This window comes from Peromyscus maniculatus, chromosome 6, assembly GCF_049852395.1.
Source record: "Peromyscus maniculatus bairdii isolate BWxNUB_F1_BW_parent chromosome 6, HU_Pman_BW_mat_3.1, whole genome shotgun sequence".
Taxonomy (NCBI): domain Eukaryota; kingdom Metazoa; phylum Chordata; class Mammalia; order Rodentia; family Cricetidae; genus Peromyscus; species Peromyscus maniculatus.
This window is the reverse complement of record NC_134857.1, coordinates 82,103,241-82,122,090: the sequence shown is the minus strand read 5'-3', so window position 1 is coordinate 82,122,090 and position 18,850 is coordinate 82,103,241. Positions and strand designations below refer to the sequence as shown.

At 44.5% G+C, this 18,850-nt stretch overlaps 1 protein-coding gene across 1 annotated transcript in view; it reads left to right on the top strand.

Moving 5' to 3' along the window:
- Nucleotides 1-4,185: 4,185 nt before the first annotated feature.
- Nucleotides 4,186-18,850, top strand: part of Mab21l3 (mab-21 like 3) — a 38,679-nt gene continuing 24,014 nt past the window's right edge. The window contains exon 1 of the mRNA XM_042279609.2: nucleotides 4,186-4,209. The gene's annotated coding sequence lies outside the window, so the exon portion shown is untranslated. The remainder of the gene's footprint in view (nucleotides 4,210-18,850) is intronic.

The window sequence follows — 18,850 nt, the reverse complement described above, 5'->3', positions numbered from 1 at the left end:
TTCTCTCAAAGCTGCATGTACCTTTTTCCCATGGTAATTTAATAAAAGATGGTGTCTTTATTACTAAGCCATAGGCTCTGTGGAGACAGAGTACATATCTTCCTTTTTCCCACCATAGTCTAGTCCAGAGAACCCGATCCAGTGTTGGACAGATGTGCAAATATTTTTGAGAGAATGAACCAGTCTCTCACCCCACTCCTTCCTAAAGCTCTGTTGTCACACTGAACTCAAAGGCAAGAATGAACTATTTTATTGACCTTAGTAACTCTGCAGGCATTTATTGATGTTGGGGTGAATGGATATAGAGACATTAGCTGGTTAACTGGTTTGTCTGGCCAGTACTCAAGAGGGATACTCTTCACCCAAATCAATTTGAGAAAATGTCTGTGGATAGTTTGCCTCCGGAAATGCTACTCACAGGTAACTGCAAAGGCTCCCGTTCGGCCTCCACCTCGCCACACAACCCTGGCATTTGTGCAAGGTAGTAGGACCTTGAAAACAGAAGTGAGTAAAAGATTAGTCATTCAATTATTTTGTCCAAGTAGTCTCAGACTGGTTACTAAGAAACCATGTAGCCTGCTGAGTGCAGAATGAGTGCATTTGTGGTGGGTGGGCGGGCTGTGCATGCGTGTCTATATGTGATCTATGTGGTGCATGTGTGTCTTTGTGTATGTGTATGTGTGTCTTTGTGTGTGTGTGTGTCATGTGTATATGTGGTCTGTGGTATATGTGTGATATGGGGGGTGGGAGTGTGGAATATGTGTAAATATAGGAATATGATGTATATGATGTGTGTATGGGCATTTGTGTCATGTGTGTGTTTGTCTACATGTGTCTGTGTATGTATGGTGTGGGGGGGTGCGTGAGAGTGTAGGATGTGTGTATGGTGTATGTGATATGTGTATGGGTGTGTGCAGTGGATATGTCTGTGTGTGTGTGTGGTGTGGGGGTTGTGATATGTGTGGTTGTGTGTATGGTGTATGTGGTGTGTATGTGTTTAACTGATCATCTTCTGTCCTCAGAGGCCATCACTGCACTGTGAAGGTAGGTGTTCTTTGGAGGAATTTTGGGTCTAATCATCAATGTTGAAATGTTCATGTCTCTTAAATAGGAACAGCACATCAGAAGTTCAGGTATGCTGTCAGTTTGGTTACAGACATTTGAAGATCAATACATTAAATAAAATCACTAGTGTTAAAAGAGTGTTTAGATTTCTTTGTTGGGTCTCAAATGCTTGTTTCCATAGGTTAACTTAAATATGGATAACCTTAGAGTAGTCAGAGGAATGAAGCCACAGCTGGAATTGAGGCCTAAGAGGACCGCTGGCCTCTCCCTTGTATTTATTTCTTCATCTAGACACACCCCAGGGGAAAAAGGCATTTATTTCTTAGTAAATTGGCCCCCAAACATCTCTGAGACAAAAACTGCCTCCATGTTCCACTGTGCCTCGGAACTCCACCCTGCTGACATGGCAGACGCTGAGCGGAGACACAGCTGCTCAGACTCACTTTCACAGAAAAGGAATTTATGATCCCAGCCATCCTACAGGGCAGGGAAGGGCTGGACCCAGAGTCAGCTGATGAGGAGATGGCAAGGTGGGGCCTGAGGCAGCAGCCACCCTAGGGCGCGCTGGGGGCAAAACTGGGGGCAGAGGGCAACGTCACGGTTTGGGTCACGTGCAGTAAGCAGTTCAGGTTAGTCGGAGAAGGGACTGATTAGTCAGAGAAAGGACTGATTAGTAAGTGCAGCTGATAAAGGCACCCTGGGATGCTCTCCTGTGAGCAGTCGGGGGCAGTCGGGTATATCTCATCTCCTTTCCAAACACTTCAGCCTGCTTCCTGGAGCTGGAAGCTTATTCTTGTGTATAATGGGTGTGTATAAATGATCAGAAGATCCAAGTTGCTTCTAGAACACAAGCGCTTTCGGGAGGGATCACATTCACTCAGTGACTTAGTGAGCAGCAGATGCATCCCAGATCTCATTAGAACGGGTGCTGGACTTGCCGGACAATAGTTACTTGTTTTTTTACTTGGGACTTGTTTTTTTCCTTGGACTTTGTTTAGTGAAGAGGCCTAGCAAACTGTCACTCCTGTTTAGAGGGCCCCAAGCTCCGTGCCACCACCATGTCAAGAATACTCAGGGTTCTGCCACATTGTTCTCAGCACTATCAAGGGGGTGAAAACCAGGAGACTAGGGATGGTGACCCGCCCAGGGTCACAGCTGGGGTGGCAGTGTGGAGTCTAGACCTATTCGGGGGTTGACAAAGCTCACACACAGGCTTGCTCCTCCTTCCTCCTGAGGAAGAGAGAGATTTCAAGAGGGAGCAGTGCTGTTTGGAAGACATCTCCACCTTGTCCCTGGCTCCTGGAACAGGGGCAGCAGGATTCAGATTAGTCAAGGATTCCCCGTGTTTGGGGGAAGCATGGAGATTTTTTTTCTCTCCAGTATTAAATCAGTGGAGGAAGACATTTGTCATTCAATGATCCGGGCTGTCAGGATCTGTGCCTTGATGGCAGGTAGGACATTGTAATGATAATGACAGACTTTCGGGGTGTCTCTAGGGGTTGCTCTTATTAATTGCTTTGGGGACACTGTTAACTTAGGTTGTATTTGAGTCCGTTGGAGAAATCTGAGGACTAGGCCGTTGTTAGTGGGCTTGAGTCGAGGTCAACGAGGCAGGTGTCTCCCAGGTCTTTGACCTGACTGGGATATGTGTGGTGAGGGGGTCAGGAAGACTACAGAAGGGTCTGCAGAGCTTCAAGAGGGAAAGGCTCATGTGAAATGCCAGGGAGACCTCAGCTGTCTAAGTCTGAACAACGGACTAGAAACAATATTGGCTTTCTAAGGAGAAAGAATATCTTGAGAAGTGAGATCTTAGAAATCTTGGCTAGAATTTTGAAGAAATCTGTAACTTCTAATCACCCCTCCCCCAGCACATTAATCACGACTAAAACCCCCTACTATGGAGAAGAACTGTGAGTAAAAAAAGGTAGGGACATTTCCTCTGAGTAATATCTCTCTTCTCAGCACACTTAGTCACCCAGGGCAGACAACCAGGCCTGCCCAATACCAACACATTTTATTTCATATTCCATAGGAAATCTGTTTATTTTGTGGTCAATATCTTTTAGCCTTGGAATAGTTCAAAATATTCTCCAAAGACACTTTTGTGCCCTGGGAAGTAACTGATCTGGTATAAATAATGGCCTTAGAATCGGAGTGGCGCCCAGTTTTCCTCACCTGCAACACAAAGTGTTAATAGCCTATGTCATAAATCTGCTTTGATGATTACTGTTTATAAAAAAAAAAAAAACTCACATAGTAGGGCTCACAATAAGGAGTGTGTCAAAGAGCTTTTCAAAAGGGTTTGAACTCAGAGATTCCCCTGCCTCTGCTTCCCGAGCGCTGGGATTAAAGGCGTGCACCACCACCACCCCGCCAAGACACACATTTTTTGTTTTGTTTTGTTTTGTTTTTTGAGACAGGGTTTCTCTGTGTAGCTTTGCACCTTTCCTGGAACTCACTCTGTAGCCCAGGCTGGCCTCGAACTCACAGAGATCTGCCTGCCTTTGCCTCCCGAGTGCTGGGATTAAAGGTATGTGCCACCACCGCCTGGCAAGACACACATTTTTTAAGGTGACGGCTTTGGACTACATTTTTCATTTTGGCCAGCAGTTCATACCTGCAGTGGCAGCTAATCAGGAAAGTTGAGACAGGATGGCCCGTCGAATCTAGCAGCTGCCAGCCATTCTCAGCAAAACAAAATTGATAAAATAAAAGGCTTAAGGTGTGGCCAGGTGACAGATTCTGTGCTTAGCATGTGAGAGAGGTCCTGGGGTCCATCCCTAGCACTCCTGAAAGAAAGCTTTGGTGGTTTTTATAAAGATTTTTTCCTAAAGTGGCCTCTTCCTTTGTTTAGAGCTCCTCCATTTGCCAACTAATAATGTAACTGAGAAAAATGTGGCATTTATGAGGTCATTTCCCTTTTCTTTATGGTCCTAGAAGACCTGTCATTTTCGGGGAAGGAATGTCTATAAAAACTAACCTCGCCCTTGGGGCGAGCTGACTTCTCCTCCCACTTTTCTGAGGAATCCTGGGCCTGGGGGCAGAAGCTGCAGCCTCCCAGTGGAGGAGGGGGATGTTACACAAAAACCACGGTCTCAGGTCAAGGACAGCAGACCTCTCTGTCCGCGGAAGCAGGTTCAAGGGGTAAGTGTGGATGAAAGAGATTTGTGTGTGTGTGTGTGTGTGTGTGTGTGTGTGTGCGTGTGTGTGTGTGTGTGTGTGTGTGTGTGGTGTGTTCGTGCACCCTTTCATCTGTGCATCCATGCATGTGAGCAAGTGTTCCGTGGAGGAGGAGACTGGGCACACTGGCCGAGGTCTGCTCTACAGAGGGAAATGTGGGGGGGGGGGGAGGGGGGCAAAGGTTCTTTCTGCCTACATGTGGCCTCAGAAGAGTGTCCTCCTTGTTCAAATTACGCGAGCCCAAGGGAGCTGTAGGCGATGAGCCGGAGACAGATGCCCTTGCATGCTATGTATAACATTTTAGGGTGATGGGCAGACCACATCGGTCTATTGCCGCTGCCACAGCTGGTCCGCACATGCTGTCTCTCCTTGTAGCTCTCCTGAATGCTCTTTTCTTTCTGCTTTACGTATGCTCTCTGAGCAAGCTCGACACCACCGTCTTGGAATTTTGAGTTCTGTGATTTGTAATATTCTTCTTAAAATGATTCATTATTGGTTATAAAAAATATTTTGGGCAATACAAGAAAATCTAACATTGAAAACAATAGCAAGGCATAGAGGTATAAACCACTAATTCTACCTCTGGAGAGACTGAAGCAGGCAGGTGGCAAGTTCAAGCCAGCCTCGGACATTTAAAGAGTTTCACTGAACTCAATGTTGTATTTACATATCTATATCTGTATAAATAATGATTACAAATGTGTGTTTAAAAAAATCTTAAATCCAAAGGCTTTTGGTGACTTCTGCCAAAGAGGTTTATAGACAACAAATAGATTTTAAAACATCAAAAAAAAAAAAAAAAAAAAAGGCAGTGGTCCTCAGCCTTCCTAATGCTGCAACCCTTTAATCCAGTTGCTCATGTTGTGGTGAGCCCTCCCCACCACCACCATAAAATCATTTCATTGCTACTTCATAACTGTAATTTTGCTACTGTTATGAATTGTAATAAAAACATCTGATATGCAAGCTCATCTGATATGTGACCCCTGTGGGGGTTGTGACGCACAGGTCGCGAACTGCTGGTTTAAGGTCATCCCTCATTCAGCTAAAAGCGAGACCCCCCATCCCAACAAAAGGAAGAAAAATGAAGTACAACCTTACCAGCAAGAGACAGCCACTCCTAAGCTTTTGTGCATGTGTGGGTAATGGCTGCAACGTTTCTCACGAACACTTTCTGGTATTAAGTCTCTTTTTCTAAACTACGTTTGAAAGCCTACAGAGTCTCCTGCCTACCTTTCCTTCATGTAAATGAGGCATAGAGAGCATCCCTCCTGTTTTTCCTTCTGATAACATATTGGGTCAAAGGGCACAATTTACAAAGTTTTAATGAAAACATTCATATAAGATTATATTGAAGCCAGGCGGTGGTGGCACACGCCTTTAATCCCAGCACTTGGGAGCAGAGCCAGGCGGATCTCTGTGAGTTTGAGGCCAGCCTGGGCTACCAAGTGAGTCCTAGGAAAGGCACAAAGCTACACAGAGAAACCCTGTCTCGAAAAACCAAAAAAAAAGAAAAAAAAAAGATTATATCGGAGGGCTGGAGAGATGGCTCGGTGGTTAAGAGCACTGGCTGCTCTTCCAGAGGTCCTGAGTTCAGTTCCCAGCAACCACATGGTGGCTCACAACCATCTGTAATGAGATCTGGCACATAGACAGAACACTGTATACATAATATACAATAAATAAATCTTTTTTTTAAAAAAAAAAAAGATTATATTGGTATGTGTAATATATGAAGGCTAAGTTCTCACAATCTCTTAAACCCTGGGACCTTTTCCAAATCTTTGTCAGATTATCAACTGTGGTGGGCGTGTCTGTTGGGTGGACAAGGGGCTGTCTTATTGTTAGGGCTTACTTTATGCATTGTCCGTGGCTACAGACGTTGCGCTTTCTGTGTGTATTAAGCATTTCTATTTCTTCCTTTGAGGACTGCTTCTTCAAATTTATGCCTTCTAATTTTGAAGTTTTTAACAAGTTTCCAGTACCTCCCACAATAGTTCCTCGTGCATGTGAGTTCAGCTTTTTCTCCTAGTTCTGTGACTATGTTTAACCTCTTAGTTTATTGGAATTTATTTTCATATGTGGAGCAGGGTGATATGGTGGTCTGACATCACATTTTTCTGAATGTGTTGAGCATTTTTCTTTCCCCAGTTGCTCGTCATTCATTTTGTCTCCCGCCAATGAAATAAGCCATCAGGGCTGGGGCTTAGAGTTCAGTAGGACAGAGCTCACCTCAAGATCTAGGTCCTGTGTTTGATCACAAAAGAGAAAGATCATCCCCAGACTCAGGCCTTAGGGATCCAGAACTCTTGGATGCTTGAGCAGAAGGGTAAGGGTAAAAGGAAATGGAGACTCCAGCCCTCTGAGGAGCGTTTTGTCTGTCATACTTTCCAGGAAAAAAAATCAACAGCAAAAATTATAGGTGCTTCCATGTATAGAGTTTGGATATAGCTTGGGCATATTTTCTGTGTTTCTCTGGTGTCTTGCTAAAGAATACATACATATGTACATGAATTATACAAACCTATGAATTATAGACTTCCTGAAATTTTAAAAGAGTCGTGAGTAAAAAGAGTCATCCCATCATTTTTTGAAAAGACAAAACCACCAACCGTGCAGTTTCTAATGGTTTCCTTTACTGATGCTTTTGCTGCTTTTAAGCCGGTTCCCTTAATTGTCTTCTGGGACATCACCTATTTAATTCCGGGTTGAAGTCAATTGCCAGAAGGTTTTACAGAGGAACCTTCCACAACTGTCTTTCTCTGACTCCGGTATGCAGTGTTGATTCCTCCTTTTCACCTGTTTAAATTGGTGTATTCACTTATTTGTTTAAGCTCCTAGCAGATCCTTTGCTCATCACGTCAAGAGTTTCTTGGGCATCCCTAACTAAGGCTGTCTCCCTGGCTGTGTGGTGGTGCACACTTCTGTGCTCGATAGAGCCAACCTTTTCCCCTCATTGATTCTGTCCCAGTCTTTACATCAGTTTTGTGCCTTATAGTCAGTCCCCAATATCAAAATCTTAATATTTGGGTCATGCGTCTTTGTCTCCCACGTGACTTTAGCTGTACACATTCTTTCTGTTTTTAGTTCTGAGTTCACTTTTTATCATTCTTACTTTTCTCATAGGATGTCATCATCCCCCTTTCATTTAATCAATTCTGTGTTTTCTTCGGTTGCATACACTCCCTGAAGCAGAAGCCCCCTCAATATTCCTAGAGAAAATCCTTCAGAAGTATCCTCATGCCCACTTCTTTTTCTCAGTGTGGGGACCAGGGTTACTGTGTGTCTTTAGGTTTTCAAGCAGTTTAACCTAGCAAAGTCACTGATGTGAGCTGTGGAAATGGAGACCTGAGAACCTCCTTTTCCTGAGGAGCTGCCCCACAAGCCCCCATTTCCCCCCAAAAGGAGTTTATTTCACTTCTTGAGTCAGGTTTTTCCTCAACATTTTGAGTTGTGAGTTATGTTTTCACTCATCTGTAATCTAAAAAAGATAGATTTGACACTAATGCTTTCCAAAAAACTTGTTGGATTCTTGTCAGAATGCCTAACCTGGATGTTTAGAGTTTTATTCCCTGCGTTTTAACTCGGGGAGGTGGTTAACAAAAATGTTCTCGACCCATTCCCTGCCCTAAGACTTGAGAGGACTGTGTCCACAGGGATGACTTGTTGCCTTTGGGCTTGGAGAAGCATCGGAACCAGGTGCAGTGTGCCAAGGTTAGTTTCTTATTTGGTCTGGCTGCCCTGCCAGGGTTTGGTGGGCAACATTGGGGTCTTACTAGTTTATTCTCACTGAATTAAGATTGCTGTCTGGGTTCTGCCCTTTGGCTGCCTTCTGAGACCCTTGCCCACAACTGGGAATGGAGAGGAGTGGCGTGTCCCGCTGGGTCCCTCCCTATCTTACAGATGGCTCTGGGCAGAAGTCACACTTACCTAGTCACTCGCTTCCCAGTCTCACTTTTGATGATAGGGAAGGTGCTCAGTCTTCGAGCTTGAACCCAAGTGCAGTTGGTGACATTTGGTGGCATCACCCCTTAGTTTCCACATGAATAAAAACCAAGTGTGCATTTTTCCCATTGATCATTTAAGATGGCTTGAGATTGAGAAAAGAAAGATTCTGATGTCTACATAGATTGTTCCTTTAATTGAGAGACTGTGGTCATTCTCTGGCCTCTTGTCTTCATGTCTCTATTCTGATATTTTTCCCTGCCATCAAATGGATTTTTTTCTAGACACACATGTTAATAATATTGCCTTCCAGCTCTAAAAAACTCTGTGTGGGGAGTATTGTCACACACACACACACACACACACACACACACACACACACACACACATTCATGTATATATATATATATATATATATATATATATATATATGAATAACTATATAAAGTCAACATATAAGGTATAACAATATAAAGTCAGTCTTACAGTCCATGAACATGGGATGCATTTGTATTTACTTAGGTTTTAATTTCTGCCAGTGATGTTTCATATTTACATCTGTTCCTATCTATTTTATTCTCTTGGATACTATCACAAATGGAATTGTTTCCTTAATTTCATTTTCAAATTGCTCATTGTTAGTGTACAATAACAAAACTGACTTTACTTTCTTTGGATAGTTATATCCCTCAACTTAGCTACCAGACTTGCTTATTGAAACTAGTAGGGTTTTTGTGTGTGTGTGGATTCCTTAAGATTATCCATACATCAGATAATGCAAGTTAAAGTGGTGTTGCCTTTCCTTCCCAATCCAGACGTCATCCATTTCTTTACCTTGCCTAGTTTCCATGGATAGACTAGTTACCTAGTTACCATGGATAGACTAGTTACCTAGTTTCCATGGATAGACTAGTTACCTAGTTTCCATGGATAAACTAGTTACCTAGTTACCATGGTTAGACTAATTACCTAGTTACCATGGATATACTAGTTACCTAGTTACCACAGTTAGACTATAGAGTAATTTGGAGCAGAAGTGATCAAAGTGGACACGCCAGTCCTGTCCCCATCATAGGCCAGAAGGTTCCAGCTTGTCATTAACAAACTTCTTAGCAGGGGTTTTTTAATAGTCACCATCATTGCTTCAATTTGTTTGTTTTTGATTTTTGAGATACAGTCTCTCTGTGTGTATCCCTGGCTGTCCTGGAACTCACTCTGTAGCCCAGGCTAGCCTTGAACTCACAGAGATCCTCCTGCCTCTGTCTCCCCAGTGCTGTGCCACCACCCTCAGCTCCTTTCTATTTTTTTTTTTTTTTTTAAAGAAGAGCTTGTGACTGACTAGCGGCCTGTTTGATGATGGTGGACTTCTTCTGTGGTGCTCTCTATCCGGAGGCTTACTCTCAGAGAAGCTTTTGACAAGTGAGTCTGACTCTACTTGTCCATTCAGATGCTGATGGCCTGTGCTGGCAGTTTTCTAGAAGTCTGCTTTGTCTTGGTTATCTAATTTGTTGACATAAAATAGTTCTTAGCATTCTCTTATGGTGTCTGATGTTTCTTTTTGTCATCCTAGAAGAATGTCAATTTTGCTGTTCACTCCTCAACACTTCTTACTTTCTTTCAGCATTTTGTGAGAGGGGACCCATTGCCTCTGGCCTGCATGGCCTCTGATAAAAGGTGTTAATTTTATTGAGACTTCTCTGCATGTGACATGATGAGTCACCTCTCTTGAGGTTTTGAAGATTCTCTTTGCATTTCAGCAGTTTTGTCTGTGTCTGAGTGGGAGGCTCTCTGAGTGTTTTCTACTTGGAGTTCAACTGAATTTCTTGGCTCCGTATTTTGTTTTTAATTAAATACAAGAATTTTTCAAGTGTTTTTTCCCCTATTTTCTCTTCTTCCAGATTCCAGTGTGGATTTGTTTACAAGCTTGATTGTCCCACAGATATGTGAGGTTTTGTTAATGAAAAAAAATTAGAGATTTATTTTCTTTATGTCTAAGAGTGCTTTGCTCAGATGTATGCGTGTGTACTGTGTGTGTCTAATTTTTATTTGTGCTTTTCTCCCATTAGCCAGACTGAATAATCTCAGTGATTTATTCTAAAGTTGTCTGTTTCTTTCTGTGTCTTGTTTAGATCTTATGCTCATGCTCTCAGTAAATTCTGTGTTCTACTTACACAGTTTTACACCAGATCTCTCTTTGGTTCCTTTTAATAAATTCTGTCTCTTTAAAGATAATTGATTTTTGGTTAGGCATTGTTTTCATATTTTCCTTGAATATTAGGTTATGGTTTGCCTTAGCTCTTTGATATGTTTAAGAGATTTGAAGTCTGGGCTTAATAAATCCAGTGTCTGGGCTTCTAGGGACAATTCATACTAATTATTTTTTCCTATGAACTTCTCAGAATTTTTGGTTGAGAAAAGGTAAGTTGGGGAGACTAGAAATCAAATTCCTCTTTCCCATTGTACATTTCTGTTAGTGTTTGCTATGAGGCTTGTTTCTTGGTTGTTTAGTGACTTTTCTGAACTAATCCTGTAAAATCATCCTTTACTGTGAATGACCACTGATGTCTCTGTTCATGCAGCTTAATTGTTTGTCAACGAATAATTGGACAGCTTTTCTATATCAGTAGGAATCAGTAAGTTCCCCAGCTGTTGCCAAGGAACTCTGCTGTGGTTTGACCCATGTCTTTTAAGAACACTGGGGGGCGGGGTGCTGGAGAGATAGCTCAGAGGTTAAAAGCACTGGCTGCTTTTGCAGAGGTCCTGAGTTCAATTCCCAGCAACCACATGGTGGCTCACAACCATCTGTAATGAGATCTGGTGCCCTCTGCTGGCATGCAGGCATATATGCAGGCAGAACATTGTATACATAATAAACAAATCTTAAAGAAAAGAACATTCGGGATGCTGACAGTTCTGGCTGCATTTTCTCCTGGTTGTTCAGAGCCTTTATTCAACAGAACTGAGAGCTTGGGGCCTCCTTGGATCTCTTCAGCCTTGGGCATGGGCACAGCTCACAGGCGTGATCTCTTAAGTTCAGAGATAGTAGATGTTCACTAGAGTCTCTGTGGACATCCACTCTCTAACCTTCCTATTTCGGCTCTTTGGTAATGTGTCATCTGTCTTTTTGTCCATTTGTCTGGGCAGCTATGAAATTAAACAATTGCTTGAAGTTGTTTAGAAAAAAATCCCATCAAGGAGAAACTTTAAGGTGGGGGGCATCAAATAATGGCAAGTCTATGACACTTTTTTGTTTGTTTGTTGGGTTTATTTGTTTTTAATATTTTTTGAGAAATTCATACATGTGTACCACCACCCCTCCCCCTTCCCCTCCAAGTCCTCTATGTGCCCCCCACTCAATCTCCAACTCATGACCGCATGTTCAATTATTGTTACATACATGTATGTACATGTAAAGAAGTGTGTGTGTGTGTGTGTGTGTGTGTGTGTGTGTGTGTCCAGACACACAACCTGCTGAATCCATTTAGTGTTATTCATACGCATGTGTTTAGGGTTGTTCCCTGGGGATGAGCTAATCTATCAGTGGGCTTGACCCTAGGAAAGACTGATTCTCTGGCTTTCAGCAGGCATCAGTTGTCTGGAGCTCTTCATCAGGGTGGGGCCTTGTGAGATCCCCCCATCCGCACTGGCATACAGTTGGTATTATCATGCAGGTCCTATTTAGGTGACTGTATTGTTGAGATTTCATGGCACAGCTTCTCTGTCATGTCTAGAGGACACTGTCTCGCAGCAGCCATCCAGGTCTTCTTGATCTTACAATTCTTCCACACCCTCTGCTCCAGTGTCCCCTGAGCCTTAGGTAGGGGGATTGTATCATAGATGACTGTACACCCCATGGGCAGTTGTACTCTGCATTGTTGACCACTTGTGGATTTCTGTGATGTTTTCCATCTACTGCAAGGAGAAGCTGTAGTGAGGGGCGAAATCTGCACTCTCAGGCAAGGCTGGCGCAGGAGCTGCATGCACATCCAGGCCTAGGGACTGTGGAGACGGTGTGGGAAGGCTTGGTTCTGGAGGAATGCACCAGGCAAGGCTGGCACAGGAGCTGAGTGGCGGGAACCAGGCCTGGGAGTGTGGGACCCGGGCAGCAGCTGAGGTTCTGGCAGATGACACTTGGAGGAAACTTAAATCCCCTTTGTTTCCCCCGGGGACACCAGGAGTCTGTGTTATTAAAGTGCAACACGACAGGAGAGCTGAATAATGACATGAATGAAGTTAATGAATAAACAAGAAACATGAAAACACATGAAACTTTCTCCTTTCCCAGAGTCAGCCTTTTTTCTTGAATAATCCCCCAGATGGTCAAAAGTCTTTAGTGAAACTATTTAAAGAATGCGTTCTGTCAATGTTTACCAGCTTTTTCTATTATGTTTTAGTTTTTATTTTTGCAATGTATTCCTGTTGGTGTATATTCATTGTATACGGTAGTAGGTTGGCTAAGGACATTTCTATACATATGTGTGTGTGTGTGTGTGTGTGTGTGTGTGTGTGTGTGTGTGTGTGTGTGTGTGTATGCTGTACTTTGAGCACAGTCTCTCTGCCCTCCTCAGTACTCATCTACTCCCTCGTCAGTCTTTTTTGTTCCCCGAGACAGTTTTGCTTCGGCTGTCACACCATGTGCTCATGTACAATCCATGTTTCTATGTAAAATCTAGGAAACACAGATGAGAGAAAACAGGGGATGTTTGAGTCTGGGGACTTTAGAGGTCTGTGCGCCCCCCGCCCCACCCCCGCCCCCGCCATCACTGGCTCTTATTCTTCAACCTGCTTTCCTCTGGAACATCTTTTCTTTCTAAGCTGTCTCACCAATCTGTCTACCTTTCGTGACTAATGTCAACTCTTCTTCGACTTCCTAGTGAACATCCCAGTACACGTGCATTTGACTTAGACTGAACTATCACCCTGCCTTGCGGTTGAGTGTCGCAGCCTTGACCAGACCCTTTCTGTCTTACGTATTGACACCTCTGCTGTGTGGCACTAACTCTCCAGTGTAGAGTGTCAGCAATGTCCCCCGGCTGCACACCTCTGCTGCCCTGAGAGACTTAAGGCTTTAAAGGGGGACATGGAAAGCCACTTACTGGGAGAGTAAAGGCAAGTTGTCAGTGGACCTGTGAGTCCAGACAGCGGTGTTAGTTATATATTCTGTCTACCTGAGCTATAGTCTTTCTGGGAGCTCTGGGCTCTTCCCTAACTTTGAGTTATAAACTAGAGGAAGAATTACTGTGTCCCGGGGCATGGGGTGCGGGGTTCAGGGAGTGAGGGAGCTCATGGTGGAAAGCTATTGTAGCTCCTTAGTAATATCAGCCATGCCTCCGTGTATCTTTAACTGGGTTGTTTCCATTGACCTGAAGAAGTTATCATAGATATTTTGGTTGTGGAAGCTTCTAGAAGGAGTTAATCAAAAGAATTCATAGAGCCAGCCTGGGCACAGAGCTGCAGGTGTGGCTGAGTTCTATCCTATTTCATGCTTTCCTTTTTGAGGGGCCTTTGGCTCCCCTGTGTCGGTCAGCATTGTCTCCTATTTGTGATCATTTTCGTCTCATTTAATGACTATGGCACAGACGGGCTGGAAGGTTAAGGCTTTACGTAATCTTGCTCTTGATCGGGCATTAAAGAGGAAACTGAAATCTGAGCAGTCCTTGATGCCAAGAGCTCAGAAACACTTGGAACCCTCCAGTGTTAGCAACTGCCTATCCAGTGTTATAATATGACCAGAATTCACCAAGAGACAGGTCATTATTTGAAAAGAAACCACATGGGCTGGAGATAAGGGCTTTCTTTTTCCTTCTGATGGATACTGTTGTACTAGTTGCTTATGACTGATGGTTGCTGCCATAGTGATAGGGGAAAATGCATTGGGAAGTGACTGTGATGGATAATGCATTAGAGAAGAGGGAAATGGCCCACACATCATTTGTTAATAGGACATTGTTGATAGCCTTTCATTGACTAGGGTGTGAAGTGTCATGTTGCCCATGCAGACATGAGAGCTATGTGAAGACACATTATATGATGATAGTGCAAGAATCCTACAGTTTGTGGACCAGCTTGTCCCTGTCTCTGCCCCTTCACCTATGACCGCAAGAAGCTTAGGCTTAGACAGAGACCTGATCCAAGAAAAATGGTGTGTTTTTTACAGTACATTTAGGAATTAAAGCCACTTGGAAAACAGCTATCCTATTTGGCACCTGTCATTAGGCACTTGTCCTGGTTATTGTTTAGAAGCAGTTTAATAATGAAGGCTGACTGGTATTGGGTATCATCACACATTTCCCCTCTGCTCTTCCTGCCAATGTCCTTGGTGTGGATGGGCTGACCTTGACCGCTTTTACTGAAGGGGTACTTGGCCTTTGGGCAAGTTTTCTTTTCTTAGCATCAGTTGTAGAGTATATGCCCTGATAAACCTGTGTGGGAATAGCCATGCTCTCCTTGGCGCTTGATTTTCTCAACCGTGTGTCAACAATAAACACTGTGGTCTCTGAGTGGTGTAGGGGGTAGCGGTCTGGTGAGGCCTCTACCACTTTGTGAGATTGTTATCTCCACCAGGCAGAACACAGTCTATTCCAGGGTAGTCTTTATGGGCTTTCTTAGTTTCCTGGAGTCCCAAGGGAAAGTGTTGGGCTATTTGAATGGTCCATTTGAAACCTCTGTGACAAAAATACTTGAAGCTGGATAAATTTTAAAGGAAGTGGTTTGTTAAATTCCGGTTCTAGAGGTTCCATACCGTAACATTCCCTTATTTGGGCCTCATGCTTTGATTGAGGACTCTAAGGCAGATGGCATCATGACAGTCACAAGGGGGGACACAACGCCAGAAGATGGAGAGGAGTCAGGCTTGCTCTTTTGTCAAGACCCACTCAGGAAATCCAACCCAAGATGCCACGAGAATGTCGTAAATCCATCCAAGGGCAGTGGTCCCCAAGACTGAAGGACCTCCCAGGAGTGTCCACCTCTTCAGGGCCCCACACTTCCTCTTAGTACCAGCACTTAGGAGACCATGCTGCTAAAACATGAGCTTCGATATGCAAGTCCCAGGGGATGCAATCGCCCCTTCCTAGACCATAGCTGATGTCTCCATGGGGAACTCAGAGAGCACAGTTTTATTTACAGAGTACTTCTAAGTCTTCTGAAGAGAGATGGAGGGAAAGGGGTCCTGAGGGGCGGGGGAGGCAACAGCCACTTTCCTGTGGCCAAAGAGGGAACATAACGCTGTCCTCAGATGCTTGTGGGGATGAGGAAAGTAGCAGAAACATTTTTCAAAAAAGTAAGAAACCCGAGATGGGCTGGGGATACAGCTCAGAGATAGAGTGCTTACCTATCACAGGGTGAGGCCACCCTAAGGTCAAGGGAACAAAGGAAGACACAAAGTCTCCAAAGATGCTGACTGAAGGGCTGAAGTCTGTGAACCAGGTGGTTGTGAACTGATGGTTGTGGCAGGGATGAAGGATGAGGCAAAGGGTGGAGCCGCTAAGACGCTCTTGCCTAGCTCTGGCAAACACAAGTGAGTTCTCCCACAGGTGTGGAGTGCCCTCTTCTTGGGCTGGCCCAGAACCCCATAGACTGGGCTGACTAAACAGCAGATGCAGTTCTCACACTTCCGGAGGGTAGAAGGCCAAGGTCAAGGTGCTGTCACCGTTGGTTTCTCCTGAGACTTTGTCCCTGTGTAGGCACACTTGTGGGATACCGTGTCCCTTTTACAATGAATGATGCCGGGGCTGTTGGACTGTCACTTCCAAGAATTCTTTGTTTAACCTAAAGTTACAGGGGCTTACCCCGCCGTTCCTTCTACAAGCTTTAGGTTTTATGCTTTTCATGGAGGTCTATGAGCCGTGTCCAATCGGTCTTTAAAAGACTGACTTCCTCTTCCTCAGTGGACCATCCATTGCTCATGCCACCTGTTGCATGTCTTTTCTTCCACGGGTTTTGTTTATTCTTTGTCAAAGATCCAATGACCATGTTTGCATAAATCTATGATGGGAAATCTCCATCTACACCCTCGTGTTGGTCTCTTTTGAGTAAGCAATCAGACAGATTTGTCATGGTTCCTGAACCACGGGGGCGGGGCAGGGGAGGGGGGCTTCCCTCCGAATGGCCGAGAGCTAAAGCGGTGGATTCCTCTAATCAGGTGTTTCCTCCTGACTCAGCCATCCCAGAAACTGAGGTGAGCAGTTCAGCAGTTACCAGACGGCATTAAAAAAAAAAGAGTGGAAAGCCATTCACTTCCTGAACTGCTTCCCTCATCCTCTTACTTTCTCTGGTAATAGCAACTTAAAAATAGCTCGGCCCCACCCGACCGGGGCGGCCTCCTGGATTCAGGAAGAGTTTTGAATGAAAATACAATATTCTTCCCTCCCCCTCCCCCAAATAGACAAAGAGATTTGATTTGAAAATAAAGTGTTATCCAAGCCATAACAAGAGCTTCATGGCCTTGGTGACTGTTCTCTGTTAAAACACCAAGTCTCCGGGCTGGTGTCTGGGCTTCATCCGCTGAATGGGGACAATCCAGAAAAGGAGGCTAGCGATCTGTGCACTTGGATGGGCACATGAACCCACAGGCACAGCCGGGATATGTCTGTGCCCCTGCCCACACTGAATCATTTCTCGTAGTTTCTCTCTCTTTAAACATTTCATATTTTTAAAAAAGTTATGTGAATGTGTATGTGTGTTCATGCTTGTAGGTATGTACCTGTGTGGGCGCAGGTGCCCAAGGAGTCCAGAAGAGGGCATCAGATCTCCTGAGCTGGAGCTTTAGGCAGTTGTGATCTGTTGAATATATAGGTGCTGGGACCAAACCCAGATCCTCTACAAGCGGTACATACTCTTAACTGCTGGGCAGTCTCTCCAGCCCCATTTCTTATATTTTTTTTTGCACCTAAGCCAGATCATCTTTGCCCTGTGAGAAGCTTAAACTCACAGCCTGGCTTTTCCCCTCTCACTGTCCTCCGGTTATGCACCCTTATTTTCTTTTTTGTAAGGGGTACCACTATTTCTGGAAGTGCTGGGACAATCACAGTATCTTAATAAGCAGTCTGATGTTCTCCAGACGGCCAGGGGCAGCCACGGCTTTCACAAAGACGTGAGGATTCTGGGCTTCTAGCATGCTCTCCTTATTGGGTTGTTTTTCAGCATTCCTGCCGGCATTAGGCTGGGAAAAGTGACTTCCTCCAGGTGCGGGCACATCTTCTCCTGTTGCTCTGTTCCTTCTGGGTTAAAGTCAGCTTCCCTCCCCCCCCCCCCCCCCCCGTGTGTGTGTGTGTGTGTGTGTGTGTGTGTGTGTGTGTGTGTGTGTGTGTGTTCATGTGAGTGTGGAGGTCAGAGGTCAGCCTCAGGCCTGGAACTCTCTGACTAGGCTGGACTGGCTGGCCAGTAAGCCCCAGGGGCCCCCCTTTCTCCATCTCCCCAGTACTGACGTGGCATTTTACACGGGTTCTGTGGAGTCAAGTCTGGGTCCTCCTGCTTGAACCACAACTGCTTTATACTGACTGAGCCATCTCTCCTGTCTGGGAAGTACGCTCGCTCCTGAAACCAGCCCGGGTCTCACCTTGCTCCATGTCTACACTGTCTAGGTTTATTTTAGAGTCTACCTTGCCCACATAAGTGTATGAGTTTGGGAGCCCTTGCCTCTGAACCTAGACAAAAGGCCAAATGACCTCAGTACAAGAGGAAAGGAGACAGGTCTTTGGTGGAGCTGTGATGAATGACCCATTGCAGGATCCGTCCACCAGGAAGATGGAGGGTGACCACACACGTCACTAGAAGGCCCCTTGTCTTCAGTGAATAAAGCGATCACAGTTTACTAAGATCCTAACTTGTGCCAGGCTTTTCATAAGAGGAGATGATAATAGAAGTGATCACAGGATCTCATATACAGTTGAATTTATAATACATGAAGTAAATGCATTGTACCATATAGTATTTCATTAATTATCGATAGATGGGATGCATGGACATCCATAGACACACAGATTTTCTCTTCCTCCTGCCCAAACTGGGAGCATTTTTTGTTGTTGTTGTTTATTTGTTTGTATGGTGTTTTGGGGGGCGGGGTTGGAAAAAGGTCTCACATTCAGCCCAAGTTGTCCTTGAATTCAAAGCAATCCTCCTTCTCAGCCTCCCTAGTGCTAAGCTGTACGGTGTGAATTACCATGCCTTGCATATCATTTATTCTGTATAATTTTTGTAGTACAATGCCACTAGTTTTAAGGAAGTCAGATAAATATTTAAAAATATTTGCTGATCAATCTTGTGTGCGGTGGAGGCTTCCCTGGACACAGAGAATAGCCTTGGACCCTGCTGCAGACTGTTCACTATTGCGGGTTTCATCCAGTGTCCAGGCTTCTGAGCTGCTGGACTTGACCCTTCCCAGATTAAAGCGAATCTGTAAAGGAGCAAATCAGAGTTTGTAACCCTGACGTTCTTGAGCAAATCTGCACATTTAAGATTGATTTGGGGGCTGGAGAGATGGCACTGGCTGCTCTTCTAAAGGTCCTGCATTCAATCCCCAGCAACCACATGGTGGCTCACAACCATCCATAATGAGGTCTGGTGCCCTCTTCTGGCCTACAGGCATACATATATACACTATACATAAAAAAAAAAAAAAAAAGATTGATTTGGTCAGGCTAATCTTTCCCCTTCTTGC